Genomic DNA, 9,760 nt, shown 5'->3' with positions numbered 1-9,760 from the left:
TATTGCCCCACCATATCAGAAAAGATACTAAGCATACATCGCTGAAAGGTGGCAGGGGCATTACATAGTCCGAATAGCATCCTTTGGTAGGCAAAGGTGCCGTAGGGACATGTAAATGTGGTCTTTTCCTGGTCTTCAGGGGCTGTCTCTATCTGGTTGTAGCCTGAATACCCGTCAAGGAAACTGTAATAAGAATAATCATCTAACCTTTCCAGGATCTGATCAATGAATGGTAAAGGAAAGTGGTCTTTCCTCATGACGGTATTCAACTTCCTATAGTCAATGCACATTCTCCAACCAGTAGTGACTCTAGTTGGCACGAGTTCATTATTAGCATTGGCTACGATAGTGATTCCGGACTTCTTAGGAACCACTTGAGTTGGGCTCACCCATTGACTATCAGATATAGGGTATATAATACCCACGTCCAATAGTTTAAGAACCTCGTCCTTAACCACTTCCTTCATGTTTGGATTTAGTCTATGTTGTGGTTGCCGAGCGATTTTTGCATTATCCTCAAGATATATGCGGTGAGTACAAATCGAGGGATCGATTCCCTTGAGGTCCGCTATCGTCCATCCAAGGGCTTCTTTATTCTCAATGAGAGTAGATATGAGCATACTCTCCTGTTCTTTCTCCAGGTGGGCAGAGATCACCACCGAGTATGTCTCATCTTGACCTAAATAGGCATATTTCAAATCAGAGGGCAAAGGTTTTAGATCAAGCTTCGGTGGCTTGAGGTTAGACGGTAGAGGCACTACATCGGTTTGTGGCAATTCTTCAAATTGTGGCCTCCACCGATTAACTTCAAGTACCGGTGTAGTATCAAGCAAGGCGCACGTCTCCCTAATCATGTCATCATCAAAATCATGGGAGTGGGCCAGGCACGTCTCTAGATGGTCGGAGGATAAGGTTAGAGGTGTTGTATCTTCCACGAAAGAGTCAATCATGTTAATGTCGTGAAAATCATAATCATCCTCTGAGTTGCTGCCGTTATTAAAAAAGATGTTTGACTCCAATGTCAAATTTTTAAAAGACATAGTCATGACACTATTCCTGCAATTGATAATTGCATTTGACGTGGCAAGGAATGGGCGACCAAGAATGACGGGAATCCGAGTGCTCATGTTATTGATTGGTTTGGTGTCCAGGATGATAAAATCTACATGGTAGTAAAATCTATCGACCTGGACTAACACATCCTCAATTATCCCTCTTGGTACACGAACAGAGCGATCAGCAAGTTGTAGTGTGGTCAGGGTGGGTTTTAATTCATCCAAACCTAACTGTTTGTATACCAAGTAGGGAATCAGATTTACGCTCGCTCGTAAGTCAAGAAGTGCGTGATCAATTCGATGGTTCCCGATTACACATGATATAGTTGGGCTACCGGGATCTTTGAATTTCTGTGGCACGTCTTACTTTAGGATGGCACTTACTTTCTCAGTCAAGAAAATTTTCTTTTAAATACTTTGCTGTCTTTTGGTCGTGCATAAGTCTTTCAAAAATTTGGCATATGAAGGAATCTGTTTCACGACATTAAGTAGAGGAATGTTGACTTTCACTTGTTTCAACACCTCTAGGATATCCTGAGAGTTAGAGAAAGGTTTTGGTGAAACCAACTGTTGGGGGAACGGAGCAACTGGCTTCTCTAGAGGTTTCGGTTCTAATTTTTGTGGGGCATCACTAGATCCATCATTGTTGTCCTCTTCTGGTTCTTGAGACTTTTCGGGCCTAACCGAAAGAGTTTTATCAATGATCTTTCCACTCCTAAGAGTGGTGATGGATTTAACGTGCCCCATCTAATTTGAAGAGCTGGGATCATTAATCTCATACTACCGTTTAGGATTAGGGAGAGGTTGTGCAGGAAGCATCCCATTTTCTATAACCGTCATATGAGAATCTATCTTTTGCATAAAATCTGTAATTCCCCGCATTGCCTGAACCAGCTCTTATATGGAATTTTGAACCGGTTCCTCTTGAGGTTTCACTTGATTTGGATTTTGATTGAAGAAACCTTGAGGGGTAGCCGTTTGTCCATTCCTCCAACTAAAGTTTGGATGATTTTTCCAACCAGGATTGTACGTATTGGAGTTAGGTCCAGTAAAAGGTCTTTGATAGTTGTTTATGGCATTAGCTTGTTCATTCAACACTTCTCGAAAGGCGGGTATTGTAGGACAATTTTCAGTTGTATGAATGTTGCAATCACAGATGCCGCAAACAATTTCATTAACCTTATCCTTCTTCCTTCCATGGCCTCAACTTTCCTTATGAGCGTAGTCACTTTACACTTGAGATCATCCTCTTCCTTCAAGAGATATATTCCACCTTTCTCCTTTAATTGAGTCGGCCTAGACGTGGTGTTCGACTTTGGGTAATAGTCCCATGATTGTGTTTTTTCAGCAAGACTATCGAGGTAATCCCATACCTCATCAACATTTTTATTAATGAATTCTCCATTACACATTGTCTCGACTATTTGGCGCATAGAAGACGTCAGTCCATCATAGAAAAAATTTGTAAGGCGCCACGTTTCAAATCCGTGTTGTGGGCATGAACTGACCAAATCTTTGAACCTTTCCCAACATTGGAAGAATGTTTCATCTTCCTTTTAGGCAAAGTTCATGATTACTTTTCTGAGAGTGTCATTTTATGATGTGGGAAGAATTTTTTTATGAATTCCCTCTGCATGTCGTTCCATGTGCCAATGGATCTAGGACGCGGTGAATGTAACCACGTCTTAGCCTTCTCTTTTAAGGAAAAAGGAAAGAGTTTCAGCCTAATTGTATCCTCGGATACATTAGGAAAATATAATGTAGCTATAATCTCATCGAACTCTTTCAAATGTAAATTTGGACTTTCTGATTCAAGTCCATGGAATTTGGGAAGGAGTTGGATAACTCCTGGCTTGATGTCCATTTATCCTGTGTTTTCAGGGAAAATCATGCATGGGGGCGTACTCACTCCCGCCGGTTGTAGATAATCTCGTAAAGTACGAGGCGGGGGTGCCTGATGCACCTCATTCTCATCTTGGGTATCCTCCACCTGGGTGGAAGTAGAGGAGGTTGGTCTTTAGCCATAACTTCAATTAACTCAGGGGATTTCGAGTAGTGTCTAGTCCTGCGATGGATAGTCAACCCCTCAACCAATCCTCCTTCAGTCAAGAGACGTCGAGTATTATCACGAGCCCACTTGGGCATGAAACACTCACAACCCTCAATTAAATTCAAAACCTAATCCTAAGAAAGAGAAAGAAAATTTAGAAAGAAAGAGAGAGTTGGAAAGAAATTACCAAATTAGAGTCTCTAAGTTAAAAACCTGCAAAATAAAACAAAATAAGTCAGTTCTAAAGAGAATGTCTAGAATAAAAAAATCTTTAAAAAGGAAGATAGAAGTAAACTAGTTTCTAAAAGAAGAAAGTCCCACACTAAAAAGTAAATTAAATAGAGATATGAAAAATAAAAAGTAGAGAGAAAGAACTTTACCGAATTAGAAATTTCTATCTTAAAGGCCTACATAATATGAAAGTTAGTTTCTAAACTAAAATTCTATGAGTAGAAAATTAGAAAACAAAATTAGATTCTAAAAGAGTTAGAATTAGAAAGTTACTACAAGACAAAAATAGAAAGTTAATTTCTAAAAAGGGAAAGAAATAACCTAGTTTCTAAAAACAAAAGAGGAAAGTTTCTAAAAATAAAATATTTCCTATAGATAGGAGGATACTAGAATTATAAAATTTCTAAAATTTAAACCCTAATTTTAAAAGTAGCAAAAGTAGAGAAATTAGGAAAGAATTACCAGTTTAGAAACTTATGTCAGGATCCTACAAAATAGGAAAACAAGTTAGTTCTAGAAATCAAAAAGTCTACAACTAAAGTTAGTCAAATTCTAATCTTAAATTAATTCTAAACCTAATTAATTTCAGAGAATCGCAACCGTCAGTCCCCGGTAATGGCGCCAAAAACTTGTTCACTCCCCAAGTATAGGGTTGTGATGTAGTAATAAACTCGTGAGACCGAGGTCGAATCCACAGGGACTGAAACTTGTACGTGATCTGGAACTAACTAGATCTAGAACTAGCAAAAGATGTAATCTCAATCAAATAGAATTTTAAGAATAATTGTGAAATAAATTATCTAAAACTAAAGAGAAATCAGAGGTAAGAAAACTAGGGATTCAGAGGATCCACTTGTAGAGATCAGGGAGATCTTATGCCTGCATCAAGAATTATGGAATTTAAGCTGAACTTACTTGATCTGGTTTTCAAGAGATGAAAGGTATATGAATTAGAATGGATTCCATCATCTAACCATGCCCAGGAGACAAAGCAAACAACATGATTAAACTAATTACCAACCAATCAACAGTGCATGAAAGTTAGGAAGGGTACCATCATCCAACCATGCCCAGGAGACGATGGTGAACAACAGGGCTTCCTGACGTCATAAACATCAAAAAAAGGGAAAAAGAAATATTCAAAGTCATTACAGACCCATTGTAATTCCAATCACAACAGACCATTAAAGACTAAGAAAAACATTCCTTTAATAATCAACACAAATCAAATTCAGTTCATGAATTTAAATTAAAAGCATGAAACAGTATCTCCCATGAAATCGCTACAGGCTCACCTCTTAGCCCTAGCTAAGAGGTTTAGCCACACACAGGCATGATGCAGCTGGATCCCTTAAACAAAGTAAAATAAAAAATACCAAACTCAAAACTTCTCTTTCTCTTGTGCAATTGTCCCAGCCAAACCTACGTTGATCACCTTCCCGTCTCCCTTTGCAATCCTTTTTCCCCAGTTTATATGCTCTCCTCCTGTTGGCTGGGAACCTGGAGACTTCAGTCCCAAGTCTCCTTTCCGCACCATGAAGATTTTCGTAATCTATTACGCAGCAGAAGTCGCATGCGCAGCAAAAGCGCAAAACGTCTTGCGCTTGGAGGGTATTTGCGGCGTGATATCAACTTATCTGTCGATTCTGCAATCTTGGCTAGGTTATTGGCGTCCCTGTAGACACATTGGACGGTCCGGATCAACAATCCGGCAGTGATAAAGATCACGGAATGCCTCACCAGTCCTGGATTTCACGGACGCGCGTAAGCCTTACGCAGGTTGCGCTGACGTGTTCGGTGGGCCCCACAATGATGTCTTCAGAGAAATCCACTTCGTTCATTGGATTCCTGACGAAAAATCGGTCAGGAAAGGTGGGTTTTCTTCAAATTCTGCATGGCCCATTGTACCAGATCCATTCACCGTCCATCTTGCTTTTGGACGATCAAAAATGGATCTCCGGGACCTTTTGAAACTTTGCCACCTAGGTGAGGGTATTACCTACCCCAGAGACACCATGGACGGCTCTAATCATTCAAAGGAGCAAGGGGTGGGCCCCACTGAGTGAAACCGGGGACCTCGGTCGTCCGCTGTTCGTCCGTGCTAGAGAAGGAGAAGGAGATGGGTCTCCCTTTGTTGACCGAGAATCTTGGTCCAATGCACATCAAGTGCACTTGTGCACTGTGCACTGGCGCTGCCAGTGAGGTCCACTCATGATGTATATATAAAATCCGCTCCGTCCATCCATTCTGTAACGCAATTTAAGGGGTTGAGACCAAAATTGAAGTATATCCAGATATCAGGCGGGCTCCACATAACGATTCAAGGGGCTGATCTATCCGTTGGGCCACTTCCAGAGGGATTTGAGGGTTGAAATTTGACGTGTACGGTTAATTTGTGGTTCTTAGGCCATTTATGAAGTTTCAAGCCCAACGGATGGTGGGAACCCTGTGATCTAGCATTCTGGACCAATTTCGGGCCACTTGAGCTTCAGTTTCTCGATTTTCTCAGGTCTCTGGCATGTAAATTCATCGATCTTGGTCTCCTGGGGTCCTTTCCATGCTTTGGTGAATTCTGAGGGTTAAATCTCAGCTTTTAGCACCTTGTTTCAGTCCAAGCTCGTAAATACACCCTGTATCATAAACACGATTAAATCGGGTCGTTAAACAGTACCATGATTAGTGAATCCAGGCAATAAATTGGATTTGATATGCAATATTTGATCCTCAACATAGATCCATAAATAATATCATCAACGTAGATTTGTACGATTAATATATGTTCACTATATTTTTTGACAAATAAAGTTTTATCAACGCTTTCTATCATAAAGTTATGACTAAGCAAAAATTTTGCCAACTTTTTGTACCATGCGTTAGGAACTTATTTTAATCCATAAAATGCCTTTGTAAGATGATATACATGATCTGAGAGTTTAGGGTCCTCAAAACCCTTAGGTTGTTCAACATATACCTCTTCATGTAAATCACCATTTAGAAACGCACTTTTAACATCCATTTGATATATTTTAAATTTTTTATAGCAAGCAATTGATATAAATAATCTAATGGATTCAAGGCGTGCAACTGGTGCAAAGGTTTCATCGTAATCAATTCCTTCTATCTGAGTGTAGCTTTGTACAACCAGTTTAGCCTTGTTTCTAATGATATTTCCCATTTCATCAGGTTTGTTCATGAAAATCCAGTTGGTTCCGATTATATGTTTATCAGAAGGTCTAGGAACCAAATATCAAACATCATTGCTAACAAATTAATTTAATTCTTCTTGAATAGCTAAAATCCAGCTTTCATCGGTAAGTGCTTCATTTACATTTGTCGGTTCAATTTGGAAAGTGAAGCAGACATAATTACAGATATTCTCTAAATGTTTTCTTGTCTGAACACCTGTACGAGCGTTACCTAATAGTTGATCAATCGGATGGTCTTTGACTAACTTTAATTCAAAATTATCTGATTTAGATGAAGAGTCAAGTTTATTGATAATGTTGACTTCATCATCATCATCTTGACTTGGTGTGGGTGTAATCAAGTGATCATCAATTACAACGTTAATTGATTCCTGAATCACTCTTGTTCTTTTATTAAGAACACAATATGTTCGACTATTCAGAGTATAACCCATGAATATTCCCTCATCACTCTTTGCTTCAAACTTATCCAAATTTTCCTGGTCACGTAAAATGTAGCATTTACTTCCAAAAGTTCAAAAGTATTTAACAATTGGCTTCTTATTAGACCATAGCTCAAAGGCTATTTTATCTTTTTCTTTTCTAACATACACACGATTTATAATGTAACAAGCAGTATTAATAGCTTTAGCCCATAAGTTTTTCGGTAAATTTATGCTATTTAGCATTACATTGGTCATTTCTCTTATAATTTTGATCTTTCTTTTAACAATCCCATTTTGTTGAGGTGTTTTAGGAGTTGAGAACTCATGTGATATACCATGGTTTGTACAGTACTTCTCAAAACTGCTATTTTCAAAGTCAGTACCATGATCACTTCTGATCTTGATCACATGTACTTCTTTTTTAGTCTAAATTCATTTTAGAATTCTTCTAACTTCATTATGAGTTTGAGATTTTTCTCTCAAGAAAACTACCCAAGTATATCTAGTAAAATCATCTATAATAACCAGAATATACTTCTTTACACCTTTACTCTCCGTTCTCGTTGGTCCTACTAAGTCCATATGGAGTAGTTCAAGGGGGTTTAGAAGTGGCTAAGGAGTTCACTTTTTTTGTGACTACTCTTGATTTTCTTGCCAATCTAAAATGCGCCACAAATCTTTTCTACCCTTTTTAATTCGGGTAGACTACGAATCTGATCTCTTTTGCTCATGCTATAAAGATATATAAAGTTGACATGTCCAAGACGTTTTTGCCATAGTTCTATTTCGTCTGCTTGGACTATATAACATGAGAAATTAAAAGATCACGAACCATTAATAATATAGCAATTCTCAAAAGTTTCACGACCATTGAATATCACGCTTCCATTCTCATTTAATATCTCACATCCGTGATTTGTAAATTTCACGCTATATTTATTATTGCAAATTTGAAATATACTTAGGAGGTTATGTTTTAGACCTTCAATATGCAGTACATTCTTAAAGGAAGGGAGATTAGAGAGTTGAACAGTACCTTAGTCTATACTTCTTTCACCAAAAGTAACTGGTTTGTCGTTTACTTCTATGAAGTTGGTGAATTTTTCTTTGTCACCTATCATATGTCTTGAACATCCACTATCTAGGTACCATTTTAAATGGCTAGTGGCTTTAAAGGCTGTGTGGATAACAAGACGTGTAACTTTTAAAACCCATTGCAATATGGTTCTAGGTTTAGGAATTTCATTAGATTTTCTCCATTTTTGAGATTGGAATTATTCCAGTGTCTATTAACTCTAATTTCATTTGAGTTAGATTTAAGAAGCTCTTTGAGTAATTCCACTATTTTTTCAGCCAAAGGGGGTTTACTAAATCTTTGATTTCTTTAGCTGATAGTATTAGAATTAATCTTAGAAACTTAAAAAGGTTTTGAATTTTTAAAATCATTTCGACCAAAATTTCTCAAGTTCTTACCTTTAGAGTTTGAAAATTCTCCTTTTATAAATATAAGAGATGCATTTTTGTTTTTCAGTGAACTATCTTTGATATAGCCCAGACCCGATTTATTGCCACATTTTCTGCATGCAGTTAATAGCTTTTCCAGCTTAGGGTCACCATGGGCATATCTCCAAGTATCCTTAGAACTCAAAAGAGAATAAACTTCGAGTTTTAGATTCTCATTTTCGATTCTAAGTTTCTCTAGTTCTGAAGTTGTGAAATTTAAATTAAGTTTAGTTTTTTCAAAACAATTAGAAAGATGAGATTTTTTTCAAAATATTATTTTTGAGTTCTTCTTTTATTTTAAGATATTTTTCCCTTTAAATTTTCAGTTTGACAACAATTTTGCAACTTTCCATATCTTGAAGATCATCTTCATTCTCATTTTCAAGGTCACTCTTGAGATAATCATAATCAAATAAATTATAGCTATCTGAGGAGGTCTAGCTATAGTCGTCAGGGCTTTTACTTCATTTGAGTTTTCATGTTCTGATTCATCTGACTCAGAAGAACTTTCAGAGCCAGATGATTCATCTTAAGTAGTTATCATGCCCTTTCTTTTTTATCTATCCCTTTTAAGACATTTATTCGCCAAATGCCTGTATCCATGGAAATTGAAACATTAACTATCTTTTACAGATTTTCAAGATTTAGATTTTCCTTTTCTTTTGTCAGATGGTTTTTAAAAATCAAATATTTTCTTATTTTTTAAAAATTTTGTAAAATTGCTCAGCAAGTAAAGTCATATCATCTTCTGTATCTTCAACATTAGAATTAATACGAATATCTTTTGAAATAGATTTAGATGATTTAAGAGCAATGGACTTACCTATAGGAGCTTTAAAATTTAACTCATACGTTTGGAGAGAATCAACTAACTCATCAACCTTCATTTGATCAATGTCTCTTAATTCCTGAATGACAGTTACTTTGGAATTGAATCTCTCAGGAAGAGATCACAGTATTTTAGCACAGACCTTGCTTTTTGGGATTCCATCTCACACGTTATGGCATTTAAGGCCTTAACATTTACACTGCTTTCGCTTTTCTGAGGTGTAGTATATAAATAGAATGTAGTTTCTCTCATAGATTTAGTTCCATCACTGCCTAGAACTTTAGACATAGGTGGTTTCTATTTGGTTACAGTAGCTTACCACAAGCTTTCATCTAAGGATTTTAGAAAAATCCTCATTCTGGCTTTCCAGTATGAATAGTTGGAGCCATCAAAAGGTGGTGGTCTGGTAATAGACAAGCTATCAAAATTTGACATAATGAAAGCTCTAGATCTTCAAACTC

General features: G+C 37.2%; 1 non-coding gene across 1 annotated transcript; it reads left to right on the top strand.

Moving 5' to 3' along the window:
* Nucleotides 1-2,537: 2,537 nt before the first annotated feature.
* On the top strand, nt 2,538-2,644 carry LOC131235739 (small nucleolar RNA R71). Its single transcript, XR_009166261.1, has one exon. It is a non-coding gene; the product is annotated as a small nucleolar RNA R71 (small nucleolar RNA).
* The last annotated feature ends 7,116 nt before the right edge of the window (nt 2,645-9,760 follow it).

This window comes from Magnolia sinica, chromosome 19 (genome assembly GCF_029962835.1).
Source record: "Magnolia sinica isolate HGM2019 chromosome 19, MsV1, whole genome shotgun sequence".
Taxonomy (NCBI): domain Eukaryota; kingdom Viridiplantae; phylum Streptophyta; class Magnoliopsida; order Magnoliales; family Magnoliaceae; genus Magnolia; species Magnolia sinica.
Note: the sequence above shows the minus strand (reverse complement) of the source record. Positions and strands in the feature narration are given on the sequence as shown.